General features: G+C 35.5%; 1 protein-coding gene across 16 annotated transcripts in view; it reads right to left on the minus strand.

Annotated features, from left to right (window-relative positions):
• The window catches only part of LOC105477129 (RALY RNA binding protein like), a 733,794-nt gene that overhangs the window by 641,371 nt on the left and 66,076 nt on the right, over nucleotides 1–26,347 (minus strand). The window contains exon 2 of one of the 16 annotated variants that reach the window (XM_071068038.1): nucleotides 16,882–16,930. The exons of the other annotated variants lie outside the window; for them this stretch is intronic. The gene's annotated coding sequence lies outside the window, so the exon portion shown is untranslated. The remainder of the gene's footprint in view (nucleotides 1–16,881; nucleotides 16,931–26,347) is intronic. 16 annotated transcript variants of the gene reach the window in all.

Consider the following 26,347-nt stretch of genomic DNA (forward strand, 5'->3'; position numbering starts at 1 on the left):
TGCTATTACCTAAAATATACCAATGTATTTCATTATGATTGATAAATGAAATTTTCACTTTACTTTCTATATAGTTCTGTTATCAGCACTAAAACTAATACATGTACACTAGTATCCTGGCCCATGTGACAACGGTATTTCTCATCCTGCTGACAAAATCAAGTTTCTCAGCCAGATATTCCATCACAGTAAGTTTACCAAGTTAATAAATGCCACTTTCTGAAATCTCACAGGTAACAGCAGCCTGCTAGTCTTCTCTCCAGATGGATGCTTTTCCTTTCAGTGTGTCTCTTTCAATTAAACATGTACACACTTGGCCAGGTGCAGAGGCTTACACCTGTAATCCCAGCACTTTGGGAGGCTGAGGCGGGTGGATCACCTGAGGTCAGGAGTTCGAGACCAGCCTGGCCAACATGATGAAACCCCCTCTCTACTAAAAATACAAAAAATCAGCTGGGCGTGGGGTTGGGCACCTGTATTCCCAGCTACTCAAGAGGCTGAGGCAGGAGAATTGCTTGAACCTGGGAGGCGGAGGTTGCAGTGAGCCGAGATTCAGCCATTGCACTCCAGCTGGGCGACAAGAGTGAAACTCCATCTCCAAAAAAACAAAAACAAAACGAAAGAAACAAAAATACATGTACACACTTTTCTCACTAAAAAAAGAAAATAACCTCAGATTCTCATTATAGTGGTAGGCTAATAATAGTTTAGAGCTCTACTGAGGTAATTTACTACCAGAAAATTCATCTATTTTAAGCATACAATTCAATTTTAGTACCATTATATGGTTGTGCAATAATTATCACAATACAATTTTAAAATTCTTTCGTAACTCCCCAAATTGTGCCCATTTACAGCCTTTGTGCATTGTGTCCATTTACAGCCTTTCTTCACTCTTACTCTAAGCACAGATCTGCTTTCTGTCTCTATAGCTTTGTCTTTTCTAAAACTTCAATATCAGTGGAATAATGTACTATTTAGTCTTTTGTGTCTATCATCCTCTGTTTGGCATAATACTTTTGAGATCATTCATGTTGTCGCATGTGTCAGTGGTTCATTTCATTTACTGCTGGGTAGTAGTCCATCATATGGATACACCACATTTATTCATCCATTCACAGGATGATGGCCATGTAGGTTTATTCCATTGGCCTATAAGATGCTGTGTGGACATGTGTTTTCATTTCTCTTGCCTAGATACTAGAAATGTAATTGCTGGATAGAATGTTAAACATAAACACACACACACACACACACACACACACACACACACTTATTTTCTAAAGTGGCTACTAGATTCAATTCACTATTCCCAATACTGCATGAGGGTCCTAGTTTCCCCACATGCTCACCTATACTTGGTATTCAATTTCAGCTATTTTCATGGGTTTATAGTTGTAACTCACTGTGAATTTAATATGTATATTTCCTAATGCCTAATGATGTTGAGTACACTTTATGTGTTTGTTTGCTATTTGTATATTTTTGTTAGGCCTATTCAAATATTTTTCCCATTTTTAAATTGTGTTGTCATTTTGTATTTTAGTGGCAATAGCTCTTCACTTTTTTTTTTTTTTTTTTTTTTAGTGTCTGTTATCAGATACACATTTTGAAAATGTTTCATTTCACTCTTTAGCTTGTTTTGACTTTCTTGGTGGTATCTTGTAAAGAGCAAATATTATGTTTACACTTTCTTGTTCTTAAAAATTATTTTGGTAATTCGCAGATTACAAATATTCTCTATGTTTTAAGAATTTCATACTTTTAGTTTCTGAATTCATGTCTTTTAGATGTTACGGCACATGGGATTCCATTTGACTCCTTTGACTTCGAATGATTTATGCTGACACTGGAATATCCCATGAGATCCCTTGATCTACCACTAAGTTAATCTATTCACTATAATTTGTTAAACTCAGGACAAATTAATTTTAAAATTTTAACATTTACTAACATTACTTGCCTATTGGCAAATTTTAAGAAATGTGTAAGAAATTTATTTCACTTCCCCATTTTTAATACTAAAAAGTAGGAATAAAAAGTGTGGAACAAAACATGCAGTATAAATATTATAGTGTCTCAGTGTCATCCTTAGGACAGTACAATGTGTAATGTTTTATAGAAAGATATGTGAAAATTACACACACACACACACACACATATACACACATACACACACTAATTTCATATCACTGGTTAATCGAAACCTCAAGCCGAAAGTTTCCTCATGTTGCACTCCTTTGAACATAAGAATCTCCTTACAGCTCTTATGTCAGTATTCTCCCTTTTTTTCTCTGAATAATTACTTTGAAGATTTTTGTTTTCAAATACATCTTAAATTCTGTTCTAATCTATGTTTGCCTTTGTCTTGTGTGTGTTATCAAAAACCTTTCAAAGAACACCTTTGGAGCTTGTATCTTATAATGAGTTCCACCATCACCACGTCCATTGACCATTATTTGTGCTCCTTCTTCCTTCCCACAGAGTGACTAGTTTTTTACTTTCCTGTCATTGATCACAACACATATCTTAGAGGTGGTCCTCATATGTGCAGGTGTAAAAGACAATTTGCTCTTTGGATTTGTTAAGAATCCAAAGATTTAATCCCTTGCTGGTGAGCACTAATGATTTAATCCCTTGCTAGTGAGCACTCAGTCCTACCTTCACGCAGTACTGCTCACATGATGTCAACATTCTGCCTGTGGCTTTTGTCCAGCAGTATTATTATGAACAATAAGGAGATGTCTATTATAATTAAGGCATTCCAGCAGTAAAATTATACAATCAAAAACTAGTTTCTTTACCCTAATTTACTCTTTAAAATTTTGGAAATGTTAAAGATAAACATTTCTACTATAATTTAAAAATATTAATAATCGAATAACGAGTTTCAATTAAACTTCTATATTATTAGTTTTAAATACATTTTCTAATAATATATTTGGATTTTTTTCCTATGATCCACAATATTAGAACCTATTTCTCCTAGCAAATATTTATAAAAACAGAAAAAAAATTAACCATACAGTATTATATCACACTCAGAGTTGATGATCTTTCTTAAAAATTATAATTAGATTTTCTACACATTATATACATTACTGAAGCCATTTTGATATTACTCAGCCATTGCAAATCAGTCTGAACGATTAATTAAACTTAATAGGCAGTGTTTTCCTGTCATTGACAGCATGTGGTTTATAATTCCTAAATAACTTAAAGTAGATAATGGAATTGAAACTGAAAGAAAGGAGACCCAAAACAAAGCAGGTTTAAATTAGACAACAAAGAATATATTTCACAAGATACAATCATTAATTATAAAGTAAAAATGCTACCTCTGATTCATAATCTGTATTCATAATAGGAGACATGCGTCCCACATTTGTCAATCACTCCCACTAAGACTTCTGTTGAATAATGCAATTGCTTACTAAAGCATTCAGTGTGCCATGGCACTAGTGGCCACCAGTCCATAAATTTCCAATTAATTAGTTTGTAATTTAACCTATACTCATCAGTATAATTCTAGTATCACTATGCAGTTGAATCATTCTTTCCCATATTAATTGTATAATTTCAATAGAGTAAAATAAGAGGCATTGCTCTTGAAAGACCTAAAATATTTAGAAAAATAATTACAAGCTCATTACCTGAAAAGAAGCAACACTAGAAGTTTATTACACCTATAAAATGTAATGTGATTTCACCATTTATGCTCAGTACTTACTACTCAGTACTCTTTTATCTTCTAGATCTATTGTATTTAGTAGCGGGCAAGTTATAATGACTTTTAAAGATACCCTTAATTTGACTGCATATGCTACTAGATTATCGCATAACATTCAAGCTTTTTAAAATTCTCTTTCTCATATATGATATGCTTCCCTTGCCTTATGGCAACTTACATTCCAAATAATAAACATTAATTAAATATGAGATACCAAAAGACCTATTCAGTTTTCTTCCTTACTTGAGAAGGCTACAGCACATGGCAGCTATTACATCTTTGTTATACAAATTGCTTGAATGGACTGGATAAAACCATCACCCTCGGTAGAAAGAAGTAACCCTAAAATGACCTCTGTCTCCACTTGTACCTCCAATTAATATAGAAAATGGTAGCTATACTTTAATGTAGTTTAGCATTTCTTAACTAATTTGTAAAAGAGGTATTTCTGTGTTTTGGTGAAACGAGTACCAAAAGAAAAAAAAGTTCCAAGCAATACAAAAAACTATACAACAATGCACCTATTATCACCTTCTTATTAATAATACTATTTATTATGTGCTTTGATTTGATTTGACTTTAGACTAAGTCTACCCTAATTATTTCCTGGAAACACTAGAATTGAACCTCCATATTACATATTAAATTGCTGATGAGTTTTAAAAGTGAAGTCTCTCATGGAGGTGATTTTTAGCATGCACGTATGACTGAAAAGGGCAGAAGTCAGCTAGTGGCCCTCTAAGTGGCCCTTATAAATACATGAAATGTTGTCACTGGTTTATGACTGCAACTGTTTCAAGAACCTCTCATCAATACCTAACTTATTGAGAGTTTTTAGTATGAAGGGCTGTTGAATTTTGTCAAAGGCCTTTTCTGCATCTATTGAGATAATTGTGTGGTTTTTGTCTTTGGTTCTGTTTATATGCTGTATTACGTTTATTGATTTGCATACGTTGAACCAGTCTTGTATTTCAGGGATGAAGCCCACTTGATCGTGGTGGATAAGCTTTTTGATGTGCTGCTGGATTCGGTTTGCCAGTATTTTATTGAGGATTTTTGCATCGATGTTCATCAGCGATATAGGTCTACAATTCTCTTTTTTTTGTTGTGTCTCTTCCAGGCTTTGGTATCAGGATGATTCTGGCCTCATAAAATGAGTTAGGGAGGATTCCCTCTTTTTCTATTGATTGGAATAGTTTCAGAAGGAATGATGCCATCTCTTCCTTGTACCTCTGGTAGAATTCGGCTATGTTTCCGTCTGGTCCTGGACTTTTTTTTTTGGTTGGTAGGCTATTAATTATGGCCTCAATTTCAGAGCCTGTTACTGGTCTATTCAGGGATTCAACTTCTTCCTGGTTTAGTCTTGGGAGGGTGAATGTGTCCAGGACTTTATCCATTTCTTCTAGATTTTCTAGTTTATTTGCATAGAGGTGTTTATAATATTCTCTGATGGTAGTTTGTATTTCTGTGGGAACGGGGGTGATACCCCTTTTATCAATTTTTATTGCATCTCTTTGATTCTTCTCTCTTCTTCTTGATTAGCCTTGCTAGCATTCTATCAATTTTGTTGGGACGTATCTCAAAATAATAAGAGCTATTTATGACAAATCCACAGCCAATATCATACTGAACAGGCAAAAACTGGAAGCATTCCCTTTGAAAACTGGCACGAGACAGGGATGCCTTCTCTTACCACTCCTATTCAACATGGTGTTGGAAATTCTGGCCAGGGAAATCAGGCAGGAGAAAGAAATAAAGGGCATTCAGTTAGGAAAAGAGGAAATCAAATTGTCCCTGTTTGCAGATAACATGATTGTATATTCAGAAAATCCCGTCGTCTCAGCCCACAATCTCCTCAAGCTGATAAGCAACTTCAGCAAAGTCTCAGGATACAAAATCAATGTGCAAAAATCACAAGCATTCTTATACACCAGTAACAGACAGAGAGCCAAATCGTGAGTGAATTCCCATTCACAATTGCTTTGAAGAGAATAAAATACCTAGGAATTCAACTTACAAGGGATGTGAATGACCTCTTCAAGGAGAACTACAAACCACTGCTCAACGAAATAAAAGAGGACACAAACAAATGGAAGAACATTCCATGCTCCATGGATAGGAAGAATCAATATTGTGAAAATGGCCCTACTGTCCAAGGTAATTTATAGATTCAATGCCATCCCCATCAAGCTACTAATGACTTTCTTCACAGAATTGGAAAAAACTACTTTAAAGTTCATATGGAACCAAAAAAGAGCTCCCATTGCCAAGACAATTCTAAGCAAAAGGAACAAAGCTGGAGGCATCATGCTACCTGACTTCAAACTACACTACAAGGCTACAGTAACCAAAATAGCATGGTACTGGTACCAAAACAGAGATAGAGACCAATGGAACAGAACAGAGTCCTCAGAAATAATACCACACATCTACAGCCATCTGATCTTTGAAAATCCCGAAAAAACAAGAAATGGGGAAAGGATTCCCTATTTAATAAATTGTGCTGGGAAAACTGGCTAGCCAAATGTGGAAAGCTGAAACCGTATCTCTTCCTTACACCTTATACAAAAATTAATTCAAGATGGATTAGAGACTTAAATGTTAGAACTAAAACAATAAAAACCCTAGAAGAAAACCTAGGCAATACCATTAGGATATAGGCATGTGCAAGGACTTCATGTCTAAAACACCAAAAGCAATGGCAACAAAAGCCAAAATTGACAAATGGGATCTAATTAAACTAAAGAGCACAGCAAAAGAAACTCCATCAGAGTGAACAGGCAACCTACAGAACGGGAGAAAATTTTTGCAGTCTACTCATCTGACAAAGGGCTAATATCCAGAATCTACAAAGAACTCAATCAAATTTACAAGAAAAAAACAACTTCTTCAAAAAGTGGGCAAAGGATATGAACAGACACTTCTCAAAAGAAGACATTTATGCAGCCAACAGACACATGAAAAAATGATCACCATCACTGGCCATCAGAGAAATGCACATCAAAACCACAATGAGATCCCATCTCACACCAGTTAGAATGGCAATCATTAAAAAGTCAGGAAACAACAGGTGCTGGAGAGGATGTGGAGAAATAGGAACAGTTTTACACTGTTGGTGGGACTGTAAACTAGTTCAACCATTGTGGAAAACAATGTGGTGATTCCTCAAGGATCTAGAACCAGAAATACTATTTGACCCAGCCATCCCATTACTGGGTATATACCCAAAGGATTATAAATCATGCTGCTATAAAGACACATGCACACATTATGTTTACTGCAGCACTATTCACAATAGCAAAGAGTTGGAACCAACCCAAATGTTCATCAATGATAGACTGGATTAAGAAAATGTGGCACATATACACCGTAGAATACTATGCAGCCATAAAAAAAAGGATGAGTTTGTGTCCTTTGTAGGGACATGGATGCAGCTGGAAACCATCATTCTGAGCAAACGATTCCAAGGACAGAAAACCAAACACCGCACGTTCTCACTCATAGGTGGGAACTGAACAATGAGAACACTTGGACACAGGAAGGGGAACATACACACCAGGGCCTGTCGTGGGGTGGGGGGAGGGAGGAGGGATAGCATTAGGACATATACCTAATGTAAACAATGAGTTAATGGGTGCAGCACACCAACATGGCACATGTATACATATGTAACAAACCTGTACGTTGTGCTCATGTACCCTAGAACTTAAAAGTATAATTTTAAAAAATACCTCTTACTGTGTCTGACTGCCTCTTTGAGTCTCAACCTTGTGAAGCCATTTGCTAAAAAAGATGTAACCTATTTCTGATAGCTTCATGTCGTATAGGATTAGCTCTACAGCTCACAGCCATCACAAATTGTTTATGTTATTCTCAGGGATCTTCAAAGTAGTTTTCCTCTATTCTTCATTTGAAACTATATTGTTTATTATCTATTTTTTAATGACCTGAACTAATGGAGCAAGTTTAACATTGATTAACACTGATAGTCATGTTAGCATGCATTCGGTAAAAAAAAAAAAAAAGAAAGAAAACGGTAAGATAGCCTAGACTGCCTAATACTGAATCTAGTATAGTCAATGTTCTTGGAATTCTCTCTACTTTGATTTCAGTTGCAGTGATAGGGTGTATGTAAACCCTGTTTTTTTGTTTTGTTTTGTTTTATTTTTTTGAGACAGAGTCTCGCTCTGTCGCCCAGGCTGGAGTGCAGTGGCCAGATCTCAGCTCACTGCAAGCTCTGCCTCCCAGGTTTACGCCATTCTCCAGCCTCAGCCTCCAGAGTAGCTGGGACTACAGACGCCAGCCACCTCACCTGGCTAGTTTTTTTTTTTTTTTTTTTAGTAGAGACGGGGTTTCACCGTGTTAGCCAGGATGGTCTCTATCTCCTGACCTCATGATCCGCCCGCCTTGGCCTCCCAAAGTGCTGGGATTACAGGCTTGAGCCACCGCGCCCGGCCAATAAACCCTGTTTTAAAAACAACCACAACTAAAAACACCTCTCAATTCTTGTGCCCAAATTTTAAACTATTTTCACCAATCAAGAATTTTATAAGTTATTGAATCAAGTGCAAAGATGTCTGTAAACGTTCAAATAATAAACAGTTTGCCTTTTTTTTTTTTTTTTTTTTGGCTGTATTTCTCTGGGTCTGCTGAAAGGGGGTGGCTTTCTTGGTAGCAGGTAGTTTTAAATCGTATTCCAGGCAGGGGAAAAAGAACTTAACATAGGCAAGACATGGCATAACACAGGCAGAAGAGTGCTTGACTTGAAGTAAATATTCAGTAAACATTATTTGAGTGATAGTTCTGTGTGCACTTTTAAGAATACAGCAAAAAATAAGGATAAGGTGCTACCATCAAAGAACTTATAATTTGGTTAAGGAAATGTAACAAAAGGAGGTGATAATTAAAACACAATATACAATTTAAATAAGAATGAAAGATCATGAATAAGTCTCATCAGCCAATTCACGATTACATTCATCAATGCATGCTCCACGTATTAGAGGCTTCTGGAGTTTACAATAGGGATCAAAATAATATTTGAACCGGATATTTTGAAGGATTCTCAGGAAAATAAAGGCATCCTAAAACTCATAGATCACTACGAAATATTTTTTCTTTCTTATTTGAAAGACGAAAAGAATAGATTACGGTCATTTTCCTTTAGCAAGACTGCCAAGCAAGACCTCTCTGCCCTTTCCTGTTAAGATTCCTGCAGATCTGCTTTGAGAGTGAATAATGAGCACATCTGTTGCTTAAGGCCTCACGTTTATACTCTCTCTCAGTATAAGTCCCTGAATACTCATCAGGGAGGCAGGAATCCCTTTGTTTCTCACATCAATTTAAAGGATTGTCATTTACCTACTGAGGTTGTAATTTGATTTCACCAGAATTCTCAATCTCTGTCTAGGAAACAATGAAAAACAAAGGGTCAAAATGCTCCTTGCCAGAGGGCTAGCCTGATCTATCTGACCCAGCTGTGAAGTCTAGGATAGTTTGATATTTGCAGATTCCTGCCTTCAGGACTACACAGGAAAATGATTTTGGAAAAATCAAAATACTATCTGAGATTACATTTGATGCGGAAGAAAGGAACATGATTTCATTGGTCTCATTCTCTTGGAGCTCTGAAGTTTCCTTTTCATTGTTTTCAAAAGAATAGAGCAGAATCTATTGCAGGGGCAAAGCATTTGCTAATCTGAAAGACACTAAACAAAAGAGAACCAGGGTTTGAATTAGCAAAGTATGCCAGTGAGTAAATACGTTGAAGGTGAGAGGAATGAGACAGGCAAAAATTTCACACTGGCAAAAAACCAAGAGATATATCTGGGGAATTCTGAAGGAGTCAAGTTGCCTAGGTAAGATGATTTCTGTAGAAATATGAGATATGAGAAATAATAAATGTAAGTTGAAACCAGGCTGCAGAGTACCTTGAAAGCTATACTACAGAGGCCATTAACATCAAGGAACCATTTAAAGTTTTTGACTTGGGAAGCAACAAGATCAAAAGGAGTATTAAAAAAAATTTATTTAAAAGGAGGCTCAAGTACTTGGCAAGTCTAGATGTGATGAGGCCAGGATTAGGACTGTGGGTACAGGAAAGGAAAGAAAGGGATGAATGTGAGAACTGGAACGACTCAAAGACTGCAATATCTCATCTTGTTAAAAAAAATTATATGTTTGCATATAGAAGGTGGTGAATGACAGATTCAGGAACGATTAGGTAAAGAATGGTACCTATCAAACCAATCACAGAGTTACCATTGGCTGTCTGAACCATCACTGTGATGGAGTATATGCTGCTATTGCAAATTAACCACAACTTTAGTGTTTTAAACAATCCAAGTTTTTTTTTTTTTTTTTTTTTTAAATTTTACAGTTCTGCATATCACAGTCTGACATTGGTTTCATCAGGCTAAAATCAGTTTCACATGGCTGTGTTCCTTTCGGGTGGCTCTAGAGGATGACCCACTTCCTTGCCCATCAGGTTATTGGTAGGGTTCACTTTCATCTGGGTGTAGCACTGAGGTCCCTGTCTCCTTCCTGGCTGTCAGCTGAGGGCCTGTCCCAGCTTTTAGATGCCACCCACCATTCCTTACCTCACAGCCCTTTCCTCCATCTCCAAAGCCAGTAATGGCAAGTTGGGTATCTCTCAGAGTTTGAATTTTTCTTCCCTCTGCCATGGTATCTCTTTCTGGTCACAACTGGAAAGATTATCTACATTTAAGGACTCACGTGATTCATCTGAGCCCACCTGGATAGTCAAGGATAATTTACCCATCTCAACGTCCATATCCTTAATCAGATCCTCAAATTACCTTTTGTGTGTAAGGTGGCATTCACAGGTCCTAAGGATTAGCATACAGACAACTTTAGGGGGCTGTTAATATGTGCACACCAACAAGGACTATGAAAAAGATTATCTTTCTCTAGAAAAAGAAAAGAGGCAGCTTAGGGCAGGCTTTACAAGCACATCTAGCTCATGACAGCACTTTTGCTTGTGAAGTTCCCCTAATCTAGAACACAGCAGACTAGTCATTAGCATTCAGATCTAGTCCGACTGCCTTTAATACTTTTTCCAACAACTTGAGATCATACTAGCTCCTTCGTTCTCTAACTACATGTTAAATTTTAGACATTACCACAGTTTTCCCACATCATGTAAATCAATTCATTCAATAATCCATTCATTCAACAATACTGAGGTTTTGTTAAAGAAACTACTGCAGATATGAGAGTTATAAATATAATCATTGTTGATTTCAAGAGCTCACCTATTTTGTGAGTTTTTATTTTATCTCCTCAATTAAAATGTTAGTTTCTTGAAGAGAGAATACACCTTTCAGCAGAATACTAAACCAAGGTACAATTATATGACTGACCAATTACTAAGAATTAAAAAAATCTAATTCAACGAAAGAGCTTCTGCACAGCAAAAGAAACTATCATCAGAGCGAACCGACACCTAACAGAGTAGGAGAAAATCTCTGCAATCTATTTATCTAACAAAGGCCTAATGTCCAGAATCTACAGGGAACTCAAACAAATTTACAAGAAAAAAAAAAAAACACATTAAAAAGTGGGCAAAGGACATGAACAATCACATCTCAAATGACATTCACGTAACCACGAAACATATGAAAAAAGCTCAACATCACTGATCAATAGAGAAATACAAATAAAAACCACAATGAGATACCATCTCACACCAGTCAGAATGGCCATTATTAAAAAGTCAAGAAACAACAGATGCTGGCGAGATGGTGGAGAAATAGGAATGCTTTTACACTGTTAGTGGGAATGTAAATTAGTTCAACCATTGTGCAAGATAATGTGGCAATTCTTCAAGGACCTAGCACCAGAAATATTATCTGACCCAGCAATTCCAGTTTTGGATATATACCCAAAGGAATAGAAATCATTCTATTACAAAGATAGATGCACATGCATATTCATTGCAGCACTATTGACAATAGCAAGGACGAGGAATCAACCCAAATGCCCATCAATGATAGACTGGATTAAGAAAATGTGGTACACATATTCCATGGAATACTATGCAACCATAAAAAAGAATGAGATCATGTCCTTTGCAGGGACATGAATGACGCTGGAAACCATTATCCTCCACAAACTAATGCAGGAATAGAAAACCAAACACTGCATATTCTCACTCATAAGTGGGAGATGAACAATGGGATCACATGGACACAGGGAGAGGAACAACGCACACTGAGGCCTGTCATGTCAGGGTGAGGTGAGGGGAGGATAGAGTATTAGGAGAAATAGCTAATAGACGCTGGGCTTAATAGCTGAGGTGATGGGTTGATAGGTACAGCAAATCATTATGGCACACGATAACCTACGTTACAAACCTGTACATCCTGCACATGTATCCCAGCATTAAAAATAAAAATAAAAAATAATCAGTCTTCAATACTAACCTAATAGATTAACCTTTGATTAACAACTACAGATTTTTAAACACAATAATTATTCAAATTGCATTCAGAATGAGGGAATTCACATTTTTACTATTTTTTATATATTATACTTCACCTCATTTTGAAAGTAACTTGTCATGTCACAACATACAAGTAATAGAAACCTGCTATTTTTAATATTGTAACACTTCCTGTTGTGTAAGTCAATACATTAACTCTTACACATGGAAAGTTTTCTGTCAAAATACTTCAAGTATGACAGACAACTGTCCTACAGTTATGAATAATAAACTGAGAAATTCGAGGTAAATCAATACATGAGTGCCAGGCATTTTAGTATTAAAGAAAGCATTTAATACAGGAGGCGAATATTTACTTTGAACTTTGAAGACGAAACTTTCACACTTTTCCCAATTAATAATAGCTAATCTTTATTTTATTTGCATATATTCATATAAGTGGAATTTTGTTACACTGATATATTGCATTTTGGAGAAGTCAGGATAGAATATTTTAAAATAGTCTGTGGCTCATCAGATTACAACTAGAGACACTAGACTTAGTTCAGTAATGAAATTTAATCTTGTTATTAAAAAAATTAGAGTCACTTCTCAACAGGTACCTTTCCAATTGATTTGACCATTACCCTTAGCTAGAGGCATATTTTACAGTGACCAACCACACATAAATGTATAAAACTGAAACAAAATCTTCATGAAATAAAATCTACTCCTCACTGCACACCTATGTATTCTACTATTCTTCATTCTGATCTATTTTAGTCAATTTGATGCCTTTTTGTTAATGCCAAGTTTAACCAACAAAGTTGATTTCATGACCCATTAATAGATCACCAACAGGTTGGACAACTCTAGTTGCAGAATATTAAATATAATTCACCTAAGAATGTAAAAACATTATTATTTCTATTTATCAAAAGTCTATAAAAGTAATTCAGGCCAGTTATTTTACAGAACAGGATAGGACAATTCATTAAATTATATGTAAGTGTATTATCATTCATTATAAAAACATTTATTAAAAACAATAAATTCTAGTTTTATTCGCTTTTTATTTACAGAAATGCTCAAGAAACAGAATGTAATTTTATTCAATAATTATCACTTGGTGTCTCCAGAAAAAGAAACTCTAAACATTTTGATAACACATTGAAAGACTGTCTGTTTTCAGTTTAGGTTTGTAAATAGTCTTTGCACATAAGTAAACTTGAAATGTTATTTTGAGTCTCCATTGTGAATCAGAACAAACACTCTTATGCCTATAAAAGCCATGATTTTTTAAAAAAGTGCACCATATTTTTCCACTCGTGAAATAACACAGTTGCCAGAATGAAATGTTAAATCAGAGGACTAGGCTTTAAACACTAAAATTAATAACATATACAAACAGAAAACATATCAAAAATCTCCGTTCTGGAACCATGACTCCACATTCACTGGTGTTATACAAATTCCTATCAACAGAACAGAGCTGAATTTATTGCCATGAGACTATTCTGAGTATGGTAGTGATGTAGTAGAAGAACATTTTTAAATAACTTCGAGTTTAATAAGTGATGACACAAAATTTTCTCTGTCAAGTGTCTTTATTATGTGAAGTCTAAACTGCAAGGCAATTGAGAAATAAATAGTGCATTTTATTTTTTTGATTATGAAAATCTGAATTAATGTGATGAACTTCAAAAATGCAGCTTAAAGTTTTTAAGATATACATCTTAAAAACACCAAGATTGCTATTCTAATTCCATATCACAAATAAAGTAATAAAGCATATTTTAAAAATTTGCACACACTGATTGCCTAGAAAATGAATAAATTCAGGTAAAATTAATAAAAGCAAGCCCAGATCATTTGGACTAATATTGCAGAGCCATATATTCAGATTTCAAAATAGTATTCTACAGGAAAAAAAAAAAAACTGAACATTTGTTAAATATTTACATCAGTCCATTCTCATGCTGCTATAAAGAACTGCCTGAGACTGGGTAAGGAAAGAGGTTTAATAGACTCACAGTTTCGCAGGGCTGGGGAGGCCTCAGGAAACATACAGTCATGGCAGAAGGGGAAGCAAACGTGTCCTTCTTCATATGGTGGATGTAAGGAGAAGTGCAGCGCAAAAGGGAGAAGCGCCTTATAAAACCATCAGCTATCCTGAGAACTTACTCACTATAAGGAGGGGAGGATGGCAGAAACTGCCCTCACGATTCAATTATCTCCACCTGGTCCCTTCTACTGCACGTGGGGATTATGGGAACTACAATTAAAGATGAGACTCGTGCGACGACACAGGCAAACTCTATTAACATTGATAAGAAGTGGTAAAAACAGACACAATTCATGATTTTGCTGATATAATTTATAACTAAATCAGATATTTTTAAAGGAATCATAAAATTAATTAAAAATTAATTCTACCTGAATAAAACAGGAATTAATGAAAAACTAAATTGTCAAAAAACTGTAAATAACCTATTGTAGTTACACAAAGTCAGTGGGACAAAGCATATTTAAACATAATTAAGTATCTTAAGGCAGCAGAAACAGTTAAACAATAAATATATAGATCACAGAAATTCAAGATCCCAAAACTGTCATCTGCTAGTTTTCAGAAAATGTTTATCACACTGCAAAATTAGAAAAATTGCTACATAAATGGTAAAGCATAACTGTAACAACAGAATTAATCACAGATTGGTTTACTCCAAGAAATTTGGTATTGTTAGGGTTTTTAATCAACATATAGAGAAACACCATTCATATGATTTTTAGGTAACTAGCTCTATGATCTTGAAAAATTAGCAATGCAATTCCAGAACTCACATCTTTCTCTCTGAATGTTACTGTTTTCCTGGTTGGTCATGGTAATAGCCAAATGCAACTATGGTCACCAACAGTGGCCACCATCAATTCTCCTTAACCCTTTCATGCATATTGTTCCTGTCTTTAAAAGACAATTTCTCCTCCTCTTTAATCTGAGCTGGGCTAGTGACTTGACTTGCTGTGATCAAGAGAATGTGACTAAAGTGACATTCTTGTACTTCAGAGTCTGGGCCTTAATCAGATTGGCAGCTTCCACGTTCTCTCTCTGAGAACTTGGCACAAAGTAGCTGTCGGAGCAGGCCACATAGAGGAGAACAAAGGGGCTTCAGCTGACACCCCAGCTCGACCACCAGCTGACTGTAGCTGCATGAGTGATCACACCTGAGACCACTCTAAGTGGTCTCGTTCCTGGGACAGGAACAATAAATACACATCATCATGAGAAAAAATAAGTGCCAGTTTGCTAAGCCACTAAATTCTAAGGCAGCTTCTATTTTTTTTCTTCCAACTTTTATTTTAGGTTCTGGAGGCATATGTGCAAGTTTGTTTCATGGATAAATTGCATGTTTCTGGGGCTAATGTTGTTTCTTTGACAGAAAAAAAGTATCAGAAATAATCAGTTAACTTTTTTCACATGGTCTTAACTCTTCTTCAGAAAATATGTAAATTGTAAATGCAATCTTTCTTGTGTAGCTGCCAGACCAGACCCAGATAGACCATAATAAAATAAAACACACAGTCAGTTTTTAATGTAAGCCAAAATGACTCTTCTGTATCTTTAGCCTTTCCAGCGAATACAGTGAACTCAGAAATCCCTGCTAAATCTGATGAGTAAATTGCAACAGCCTGGTCTCCGTTCTTGGGGATCTAGAAAGGGAACCCAGTGTGTATATTCACATGAGCTTCCATCACACAACTAGACTGCTGAAACACACAGCATGTTATCACTGCTTTTTTTAGGCACTAAGTTTTATACACTTTTCTGTTTTTTTTCTGGCTGTTCAGAATCATCAATAAGTATGAAAATTAAAGGTGGGATAAAAAGATAATAAGTAGTTTGACCACAAAAACACAAGCCTATATACAAGCATAATCAGGAAAAACATATTATTTAATGAATATCTGAATCACTATGTCCCCCAAAACGTGAAAATCTCATCATTTCACATAGTCCATCTAAAAAAATTATTGAACTGCCCTGAGGAAGATTGTGTTCTGGTCTCACATTTAATGCTGAGTATCCCTGTTCAAGTCGCTTAACTTCTTTATGCCTCATTTTACTGAACAATTAGAATGATAATACCTGTCCCTACATACATCACAGGAAATTTGTTCAAATAAATGAGATAACATATATGAAAGTGCTTTTGAAGACTACCTAAGAGGGTAGTTAACGACACGAGAAAAATGTAAGGCATGGAATACAGAAGTTGGAGGGGAATTTAGAGGTCAGGCTATGCAACATTTCTTCTGCATTATCATTCACCTTGTGCTTGACCTACATTGTAAAGGCGGGTCATTTCATTTTCAGACAGCTCTAATTATTAGTAATGAGCTTAAATAATCTGTGTCCTTGTCACTTCTGCCCTCTGGCCCTATTTCTTTCCTCCAGAGAACGATGGAACATTTCTATTACACCCCCAGTTCAATTTGGTACAAAAGCATATTGTCAGAAACGAGCGAGGACTTAGGCCACAGACATAAATAACATGTTAGTAAGATGAGGTCTGCATTCTCACATCCCTTGCAGTCTAGCGGAGACGGACACAAGTATCAATAAATTAATGTCTTTCGATGTGGTAAGTCCTCAAACAATAAAGATAGAACAGAAACACAAAGAGAACACAAGAGAGGGAGTGGTTCATACCTGGGAATATCGAGGAAGTCCTCACAGACAAGGTATCTCTAGAGCTGAGCTGTGAAAGACATCATGGGAATGAGTTTGTGGGAAAATGTTAAAAAGTGACTTTGTGGGGAAAGGCAATACAGTAACAATCCTTGAATTATATGCACTCAATATCACCTTGGTAAAAAATTATTAAACCATCTTTATATCATCTTTAAACAAATCATCTACTTTTGAATCATTAAAATTACTGTAATTTCTCTGACTGTATTACAATCTTTTTTTTTTTTTTTTTTTTTTGAGACGGGGTCTCGCTCTGTTGCCCAGACTGGAGTACAGTGGCCGGATCTCAGCTCACTGCAAGTTCCGCCTCCCGGGTTCACACCATTCTCCTGCCTCAGCCTCCCGAGTAGCTGGGACTACAGGCTCCTGCCACCTCGCCCGGCTAGTTTTTTGTATTTTTTTTTAGTAGAGACAGGGTTTCACCGCGTTAGCCAGGATGGTCTCGATCTCCTGATCCCGTGATCCACCTGTCTCGGCCTCCCAAAGTGCTGGGATTACAGGCTTGAGCCACCGCGCCCGGCCTGTATTACAATCTTAAGAATGAGAATCAGAAACAATATGCCAAGTCCCAGACACAAGTTATAGAGAGAATGCCTTTTTTTGATACAATCAAATACTGCAACTTGTTTATTTGGGCAAGGAGAAGGAGTTGTAGAAGCCACCTATGAGGAAAAGAAAAAGTAAACGAAAGAACACCTAGTTCATCTTCAACTAAGCACTTTAGAGTGTGGCTTCACTAGTCTTTCTGTAGGACTGTATTTACTGTTTCAGCGTAAATGTAGAATTTAATATTTATTCCTATAAATTTTCATTTTGTTGACACTGATTGTAGTCAAATAAAATTTACTGAATTCTCATTTTGTTGTATATTAATTATATCACTCATTTTTACAATATTTGAAATCCTGAGATACTCACCCACGTTATCTGTGCTCATCTAAATTACTGATGAGACAAACAGATAAAGGAAGAGGACCACAAGCAAATCCCACCACCACAATCCTCCACTTTATTGAAAATCTGATAAACAACACTACGTACATGTGGCTACCTCAGTCCTCAGGCTTCAGACACCAAATAAGCTGTTTCCAAGTTCAAGAACTGTATGTCTAGATATCCTCTAGAATTTTCATGTAGATACCCAACAAGAACTCTAAATTCAGTAGTCCAAAACTCCTTTTTTATTTCTATTTGTCCTTGAAATATTTTCCTGTTACTATCCCACTTGCTTAGAGGCAGTTTTATCCTAATAGTCTCATCTAGAAATGAGTTTTTTCCCCCACAAAATAATTTGTTCTTTAAAGAGTAAATAAGTTTTAAATATCCACAAACTGATGTTTGTAGCAAACATTTTTGCCTATTTTAAATTTTTACTGGGAAAATCAAGCCAATGAAGCTTCAGGAGTTGTACCTTTCCAGTTAGATAGCTTATGAACTCACACAGAGAAAAGATGCTTTGAGTATGACAAGTGCCTGTTGCCTAATGCCCTAGAGTTACTCCTAGTCTGCCAACAATTGGCCACGAATCAGGCATGATGTAATTTCTGACCTGGTTTTAGAAGGCATATGTTAATATCACCATGATGATGTTGATGAAAATTTGTAACACCAAAAGGTTTTCCTGCTATGAACCTTTAGCATTTTATGGCTGTGCCTGGTATTTTTCAGTCCCATTAAGTAATTAAGTGGGGCTTCATTTTGTCAAAGTGTCATTGCTCTAAGTATGACCCTTCAACTCCAGGCATAGCCTGTTGTAACTGGAACTTAAGTAGGCAAAAACAATGAAATCCTGCATAAATTTTCTTCTGTAATTATAAGATTCAATAATCTGTGACCTAATGCTCTATAAAGCAATTCATGCTGAAAGTAGGGCTCTACCAACCACCTGAACATTTTCTAATTGCATTTACTGACCAAATTATTTATGCAATCTTTTTCTCAGCAAGTTTCTTTACTTTATTAAGAAAAATTTTTGTTGTAAAAAAAAATTACTTTTAAAAAAAAATCTCTAATTCCCCAAAGTTTATACTCACAATAAAAAACTAATAAATATAATAAATAATATAATAAATATATTTATATTGGGGTTATATTGGTTTAATATGCTTATTAAGCATCTGTTATGACCAGAAATTATCTCATTTAATCCTCAAAATAATACAGCAGATAATATTAGCGAGACACAGAAGAACATAGGTAAAGTTATGGATTGGGGGACAGAAGCCCAACTCAATTCCTATGCTTGCATTCAGCTGTCTGGGTAAATTACTTAACCTCTTTCTACTTCAGTTTCCTAATTAAGAAAGTTAGCATGATCATTGCAGTACCATTCCCTAGAGTTGTCTGAGAATTAAATAAGTTAATTCATGTAAGGCCCTTAGAATAAGAAAAGTGAATTGAGACACAAAGAGGTTAACTCATTCGTTGAAAGTTACAAAGTCAATAAATAACACTGCCCTGATTCAGAGAAATTTCTGTTACCTAAGTCCAGTTCACTTTCTCTACCACCGCTGCATGATGAGCCTACTATTTTAAGGATACAGCCAAGATAAGGACATCAAGTAGTGCCAAAATTACTGAAAAAGTTCTCAGGACAGGAAGCATAACCTTCTAGAATGTCTTTTAATGTAAATCACTCTCAGTTAATACATAGGAAGCCCCTTTCCTGCTATTTGATATAAGAACACAACTTGAATTAAGGAAAATTGTTAAGTAGCAAAATACAGGTTTCTGCTAGAAAATTTAAAATGCTGTTCAGAAAGTAGAAATGTTATTCTTTGTGTAAGAACACATGTTAAGAGAAAAACCTGAATATATTTTTGCATATACATAACTCTACTCTTGCCAGGAATATTTGAAGACTTTATATTAAGACTCAAAACTAGAACAGAAAATGTGGTACACAGAAACAGCTGACAGATGTTGGCAAACAAGCCAGCACATATAACCCTTCCCAACCTCAGAGATAATTATACCCTTCACCAGCAATCAGACATACCCTTTGCAGCTCTGGCCTTTGGTGGACCTGTAATTGTGCAAATTGTTTCTTTTACCATCACCCAGATTATTTCATGATATTCAGTCTATGCCTTTCAAAATATTTTTAAATGAAACCTTACTCATAATCATAATAATTTTGCTAAGTGGTATCCTTAGTTATGCTCCTGGTTATAAAAGGGAAAAATATCTTCTCATTTAGTCTACAGTGAAATTATATGGAATATCTCATTCATTCATCCATTTCCATATAATTTGTTTTGAAAAATTTAAATAAATTTTCTGGGGAAAACTCTATATAAGTGCATGTAAACATGGACATAGTCATTTCAGATGTGCACCTATAATTATGTCATTTATAATTTATTTTTGCACAAATATTTATTGTTTATTCTGCAGCAATGTTTAATGAATAGAAAGATAAACAGGGAAAAGTTTCTCCATGAAAAAGTTCAAGTGATTAAAAAAATGTCAGACTCTTAAATTTGGATTTCAAATCTCTGCACCCACTGGTCCGGACTGAACTTTCTAGAAAAACTTGCACTAACTCCATCAATGATCTGAAGCACCAGTTAAAACAGGTTCTTTTGAATTTACAAATACATCCTGAACTTACCTGGTTAAAATATTTGTTCTAAGGGTTTGATGATGTTTTCCCAAATTCTGTCAATTTAAATTCAATATATCTTTTAATATCATCTTAACTAATTTTTCCATGATCTTCACCAATCAAAAATAATCTGTATTTTTTCAGCACTTTCAAATTACTTTTACATGGCATTTCAGACTCTGCAGTGACTTTGGTAACTCTTACTATAAGAAAGTTCTATAAAGGCAGAGTCTGTATCTAAAATTTTATGTCCTACACATTCTAGCATAGTAGCTTACACATACAAATTATTCTGCAAATATTTACTGAAATAAGTTTTTTAAATAATTAAGACTTTCAGTTTAAGCATGCATCATTTTGTGATATGAAACTGACTCACCCTTCTGATATGGTTTGGCTGTATCCCCACCGAAAATCTCATCTTGATTGTAACCCTATAATCCCCATAATGCCCACATGTCAAGGGAGAGACCTGGTGGAGATAACTGCATCATGGAAGCAGTTTCCCCCATGCTGTTCATGTTCTCCTGAGAACTCACTCACGAGATCTGATGGTTTTCTGACTGTTTGGTAGTTCCTTCTGCATTCATCATTCTTCCTGCCACCTTGTGAAGAAGGTCCCTTGTTCCCCCTTTGTCTTTGGCCATGATTGTAAGTTTCCTGAAGCTTCCCCAGTCATGCTGAACTGTGAGTCAATTAAACCTCTTTCTTTTCTAAATTACCTAGTCTTGCGCAGTTCTTTACTGCAGTGTGAAAACGAACTAACACACCTCCACTTTTTCATTCAATTTGACACCACCCTCACTCCCACACACACAAACTTTAGCATTCCAACATATTAATTTGTAGAACTCAGGAAAATATTCACAAGCCAAAGGCAATTGGAGCCCTCAGGAAAGATACTCAAGCTAAATCCAAGTAAAGGAAAGTTTGCTCACCCTTTCTATCATGATGTGTCCCAATGTCAAAGGCACAAGGGTTTCCCTGATCACAGGGCCTGCAATCCCACAGACTTTTATAGAACAGCTAGCCAAGGAGACCAAATTTCATCTCTACTTTCCTTCCATTTGCACTTCTCTGACTACATTATTTGAGGGCAGGCTACCCAAGTATCGGAATTGCTTCAGTTGGAGTGGTACAAACAATTTGAACAAGTACATTTAATATTATAATTTAATCTTATATCTTTAAAGCAAAAATAGTTTACTGTTTTTTAAAATATATACAACAGAAGATAACATTAACTTAGCTCGTGTTGATAATGAAAAGGCAAATAATTTTAGTAATGGGGGTAAAAGGAACATGGTCTACTAGAAGTTACAATCTCTGGGAAGTTTATATTTTATGGTTGCTAAAACCAGTAGAGCACTGAACATATCATGATGCGTTGGTCAACCTATTTACAAAAAGTTGAGGAATAATATCTTCATCTATTCAGGAACACCAGTTTCCACAAAGACAGTATGGATTGAGCTGAAGTGGAGAGGCAATAACATGCCACATGTTGGAATAAGAAATTGGCAGTAGGCAAGGATGAAGCAATGAAAAACTGTGAGAGTGCTTTTCTTTATCAACAATGTCAGAGGAAGAAATACCATTTTAAATTATCCAAGAATAAATTCTACTTTACCTAGCCAGACGGAGGGTAACTGAGAGATTTCCTAATTCAAGAGACCTATACCTATGCAAAAACAAGATCCAAAAAGGACGATGTTTACCTGTCAACTGCTTTTCTATTTTAAGGTCTGATACAAGAACTGTAACAGCACCCCAGGGGTTCAAGAGCAGGATAATTAGAACCTTTCCCAATCAATTACTATTCAAATAACAGACATGGAAAGACCTCTTTTCATTCAACAGTAAATAAAGTAAAATGAGACTACAGGGCCGGATGTGATGGCTCACGCCTATAATCCTAGCACTTTGGGAGGCCGACGTGGGTGGATCATGAGATCAGGAGATGGAGACCATCCTGGCCAACACGGTGAAACCCCATCTATACTAAAAAAAATACAAAAATTAGCTGGGCGTGGTGACGCACTCCTGCAATCCCAGCTACTAGGGAGGCTGACGCAGGAGAATCACTTGAATCCGGGAGGTGGAGATTGCAGTGAACTGAGATCGCACCACTGCACTCCAGCCTGGGCAACAGAGCAAAACTCTGTCTCAAAAATAAATAAATAAATAAATAAATAAAAATTTTTTAAAAAGATGAGACTGCAGAACTACACACAGACACATACACACAGACATATTTATAAGAAGGGCAGTAATATTGTTTGAAAGGTATATATATATCAAATAAAGGGCACAGGCTATTTAAAGAAGTAGTTTTAGTCAACGTAAGTACAATGGCAAAAAGAAAATCAGAAGCCATACACAAAGTCCTTACATAGAAAACTAAATCTACAACATAAATGACAAATTAGAAGACTCTCACATTATGCGAGGAGATAAAGATATGTGGAAGCAAATTAAACATAGGATACTGATGTTCTTAAAGAAAATATCAGAACACATGGCATATATACAACATTCAAAAATTAAGTAATTTATTTGGAATGCTAAGCTTGAAAACTGAAGGGGTTATCAATTATACATCAACTTAATTAAAAACCATCATCAGTTAAGCCTATTTCAGGGATTTTTTTCTAGTTATTTGAGGATAATGAAAAAAGTCAGGGAGAGAAAAGCAGGTCATGTGCATCAGGAATCGAACTTGCCTCAGACTTCTCTTCACCACTAAATTATAAAGATCATTCAAGCAATGTCTACAGGAACGCTAGCTATCTATGACCCTAAATAGCCTGTTGTCATTTCTTTTTTTCCATCTGAGCTTAAAAATACATAGTTGAATATGAATGCCTTCAGAATAGGCCTGCATCTCTGCATCATGCCATAGACTTTACCTATGATCTTACATTAGGCACATTTCACAATTTACATTTCCAGCTTGTACCGTGTAGGCATTTGTGAGTTTTCATTAACCTCTAGTTTATGAAGAATTTTATAACTAACTAATATTTAATTTGTTTCTGAAGCAAAAGAATTTGATTTCTGATACAATATCTTCATGTAACTCTGAAAAATATATCCAAAAGTGAGCACTGGCTACCTATAAATAAAACAAATGATAGTAATAGGGAAGGCCTAGTTTATTAAGTGTTGGTAGACTATGCCGAAAACAGTGAAAATGCCGAGGTTTCTCTCAATGTTTGTCACAAATAGGGTGCACCACAAAATGTAATTGTAGAAAGTTTGGATTCAAAGATAAAAATACAACAGTTCATCTTATGTAAGGATATATCAACAAAACCTGTGAAACAAGTGAGTTAAGGGGATAGGGGAAGTAAAGAGTACTAATTCCCCCTACTTTACATAGATTAAGTTGATATAATTTCCTCATTAACATTAATAGAGAAATATAGGTTCAAGTATTAAGAAAAAACAAAACAAACAAACAAACTGAAATGGAACAGGATAATTTGAAAAGGAAAATAAATCTTTCTAAAACTTCTCCCCAATCATTAGAGACAAAAAAAAGAAGTGAAAATAAATTCCACATATTAAAAGAAAAAAACAAATGTATAAACAAATACACAAAAAACAAAAGGCAGGAATGAAAACAGCAAATATAATAGCCTATCAGCTGTGACAGTAGAAGTCAATAGATTAATGCCCTTATTAAAATACAAATATTTTCAGATTGTGAATAAAAATCAGCTATATGCAGTTTTCAAAAAAAAAAAACATGAAAATGTCATACAAAGGTAAGGTGAAATGTACACTCAAGGACAAATATATCAATTTCAGACAAAGTGGAATTTTTTTAATGGGTGTGTTTGTTTGTTTAATATCAGTCTAAATAGACTCTAGACTCTAAAATTAGATAGAACTTGCTTCTTTGAAAAAAACAAACAACAGTTTGCACTGCCAGAAAAGGACCATAATTCAAAAGTGGTGTCAAGGAGACAATTTTATTATGTAAGAGTCAGCATATTTACTATTTGACAATGAAAGTAAATTACTATCAACATTTATAATAAATATACTAACAACTTTGTTTCTGTATCCCAAGACAGTATCTTTGCAGAAATAGAATGGCAACTTGATCCGAACGGCAGAATTTCTGAGTCCTCCTGTGAGGTCTACATTTCACAACCTTGATGCTGCAAAAGCCATCATTTAAAATGTTATTTGCTTTAGTTTTCTTAATTCTTTAAAGAAAATAATAATGCCTTCCCCATCTACATTTGTACAAGAGTGTGGGAAGTAAAGAAGGCATTCACGGTTAAAAACAACTTGTAAATGTTTCTTAGAACTCCTTACCTGTCATGTTGTGTTCTGGAAACACTCTTTCAACATTACTCCTTTTCGAATTTTAAGAACCTATTTAATACTGAAGAATTAGGAACAAATAACTGTGCAAGAAAGAATAAAAATCAACTGACATGCTAAAACCGAGTAGAAGAACCCAGGGAGATATGGTTCCAAAGTATAACTTTTAGAATAGTTACTTTCGTCCCGGTGCGGTGGTTCACGACTGTAATCCCAGCACTTTGGGAGGCCGAGGCGGGAGGATCACAAGGTTAGGAAATCGAGACCATCCTAGCTAACACGGTGAAACCCCGTCTCTACTAAAAATACAAAAAAATTAGCCAGGCGCGGTGGCGGGTGCCTGTAGTCCCAGCTACTCAGGAGGCTGAGGCAGGAGAACGGCGTGAACCCGGGAGGCGGAGCTTGCAGTGAGCCGAGATCGCGCCACTGCACTCCAGCCTGGGCAACAAAGCGAGACTCCATCTCAAAAAAAAAAAAAAAGAAAAGAAAAGAAAAAGAAAAAAAAGAAAAAAAAAAAAGTTACTGTCTAGCCAAAGGTCGAGGAAGTGAAAATGGGGGCTGTTTGGTCCTCTCTTTTTATTCATTACACCCTATTTTCCATTAATTTACAGATAAATCTTTAGTAAAAGTCTCAAAGAAAGTACATGATAGACTGAAAAATCACCTTTTTCACACTAAGGAAAATCAGCATTGACTACAACATCAATTTTTGCATATAATTTTTTGCAGCAATTCAGCAGCATGTATGTATTGTTTTCACTTTCTTCTAAGCAAAAATTCATATAATTCTATATTTCTATGAAATTGCCTATATTTAATATACCAAAGTTTTGTCCATAACAATATTAAAAATGGCCATTATGTCTCTGGGTGGTGGACACCTGTAATCCCAGCTACTCAGGAGGCTGAAGCAGGGGAATCGCTTGAACCCAGGTGGCAGAGGTTGCAGTGAGCTGAGATCATGCCACTGCACTCCAGCTTGGGCAATGACAGCAAAATTCTGTCTCAAACAAGCAAACAAACAAAAAAATGAAACATAACATCTCTGGACTGCATTTCAATATAAATTAAACAAACCACGTATAAAAGAGGAAGATACACCTGAAGCTCTTCTTACTACCATCTGCTCAGTTGTTTATTGTAATTTGAAGTTCAAAAAGACTTTTTAAAATTTTAGAACATTATTGTGAACTGCTGTTTGACTGCCATATTAAAATTTTTGAGTGCTACGAAGCCTCTGTTTCCCTACAATTAAAAGGTATGGATAGATAATTTGATTTCTAGCTTTCCTTTCTATATTGTCTCAGCTGTTTCATAAAGCAGGACATTGGATAGTGTAATAAATTAATCTGAAACATGAATAAAATTAGAAATCCCATATCAATATTTTAATAAATTTTGGAACATTTTTCAAAATATTTTACTTACTAAAAAAATCACCTTTTTGTATCTTCCTGTTATTTTGTTATTAATAGCTTG

The sequence above is a fragment of the Macaca nemestrina genome, chromosome 8, assembly GCF_043159975.1.
Source record: "Macaca nemestrina isolate mMacNem1 chromosome 8, mMacNem.hap1, whole genome shotgun sequence".
NCBI classification, from domain to species: Eukaryota; Metazoa; Chordata; class Mammalia; order Primates; family Cercopithecidae; genus Macaca; species Macaca nemestrina.